At 37.7% G+C, this 1,890-nt stretch overlaps 1 long non-coding RNA gene across 1 annotated transcript in view; it reads right to left on the reverse strand.

Annotated features, from left to right (window-relative positions):
* Positions 1 to 1,496, reverse strand: part of LOC147819775 (uncharacterized) — a 5,052-nt gene extending 3,556 nt beyond the window's left edge. Inside the window, exons 1-4 of the long non-coding RNA XR_015436606.1 lie at positions 1,336 to 1,496; positions 1,048 to 1,188; positions 123 to 236; positions 7 to 17 (exon numbers count right to left, since the gene is read on the reverse strand). This is a non-coding gene — a long non-coding RNA (uncharacterized LOC147819775). The remainder of the gene's footprint in view (positions 1 to 6; positions 18 to 122; positions 237 to 1,047; positions 1,189 to 1,335) is intronic.
* Between the last annotated feature and the right edge of the window lie 394 nt (positions 1,497 to 1,890).

Genomic DNA, 1,890 nt, shown 5'->3' on the forward strand with positions numbered 1-1,890 from the left:
TCAGGCTCCTCAGACTGCTGTGGGACGCAAGAAAACCAGATGAGATGGTCAGAGACTGCCAGAGAGAAACAAATATAACGTTTTTTTTTCTTGTTGGTGATCCAACGCTATCATCGTCGCACCTCTGCATCTTTACATAACAGGGACCAGCAACCGCACAGCATGACCGTCAGGCTGATGAGCGCCTGCACCAGGAAGACAGTGATGAGGACAGCCAAGATACCACTGACCAGAACCTGAAGGGACGACAGGATTATATTTAGACAAAAATACAAAGCAGATCAGGGCTATTTGTTATCAAAGCATTCTGCTATCTCTTACAAAACCATTGTCTTCTTTAGAGGATAAACAGAGGAAGAAGAAGAACAGGAGAGTTTGTGTGACAGAAGACTGAATGAGCGGCAAAACCATTAACTTCCATATTAGTAACTGTTACTAACATGTTAGTAACAATAACAAAAATATTATTTAATTTATTGAGGTGTTATGAAACAGTTACTTAGATTTGATTGTAGATTACAACTGTATTAGTAACTTAATAATGGGTCATTAACAGTAACTGAATTAGTTGAACTGAACCATCATCAGTTACTAAGATGTAACGAACATCTGATGTGTGACTTGTAATTGATCATTTTATTGTGCTTCTAACAGTTATTACTATGTTACAAACAGTTACTTAATATTAGGCCTGTTACTGTGTTTCACAAGATAGAAAAGAATTAAATCAATGAATTGTGTTAACTAATTGTTGTCATGTGTGAATTGACTAATGAATTAACAGTTACAAATGTGTTACTAATAGGTACTGAGACATAATTAACCTGCTATTGTCTTACTAACATTTAATGCTTTGTTACTAACACAAATCAATAATGACACTGATTTTAAAGCTGCAACTTGATTATTTTCATTATTCATTTATCTGCTGATTATTTTCTCAATTAATCAATTGGTTGTAAAACATATTTTAAAAAATAAATAAATAATGAGCACCACTTGTCATGAATACAACAGACCACATGTCTGTGGTCACTTTGAACCCACCGAGGTCTCATGGTGGATTAAGGGACAGGAGGAGCTCGTGCAGTACCGCTGGTCGTCGTAGGGAATGTGTGTCACCATCCCACCGAACGCTACACACGAGAATATCAGCGTGGCCATGTGCAAAAGGCTGTTATACTTCATCTGGAAACACAAAACACACACACTTTACACACTCACTTTACAAAGGCAGCTGCACATTTTACATGAATATGTAGATCTCAATCTCAACTCTACATTTTACATGTAAACACAACACGTCTACACATGTGGGGGGGGGGGCTGACTCACACAGCAGTAGGAGGGTTTCTTGCCCCCACACACCAGCAAGAGGCCAGTCAGGATCGTCTGAGAGAAAAAATCCACATGTCAAACACTGAGGGTCCTTAAACGTCTCATCACTGTATTTACATGTTTCTCTGCCCATCAATTAAAAAAACATTAAGCAAAACAAGACAACTTTCAAAATAAAAGGCCCCAGACAGTAATGGGAGCTCATGAGGGGTCCTGCATTAGGCTTGATAATCAAAATAAAAGCCCTGTAAGCAACTTACAGCAAGCTTCTGGAGTTCTGAAGACTTTCAAAATAAAACCCTGAATGGGTTTCTGTCTTTGTTCATGTTTTTCCTCCTCTCCATCTTTTTTGCTCTCTGTCTTTCTTTCTTAGTAATGTAGTGAAGATTTAGTATCATCGTCTTAATGTGTTTTCGGACTATAACTATTATTTTTAATTGGCGATTAGCTGTTGACATCAAAATGTCATCACAGATTTCTCAGATGGCTCAGTTTCTTGCTTAAGTTCATTTTTGAAGGTAAAAGAAGTGAATCCAACCAGGAACAGAGATT

Source organism: Seriola lalandi, unplaced genomic scaffold (assembly GCF_002814215.2).
Source record: "Seriola lalandi dorsalis isolate HSWRI2012SDOR001 ecotype SW California unplaced genomic scaffold, Sedor1 jcf7180002049708, whole genome shotgun sequence".
NCBI classification, from domain to species: domain Eukaryota; kingdom Metazoa; phylum Chordata; class Actinopteri; order Carangiformes; family Carangidae; genus Seriola; species Seriola lalandi.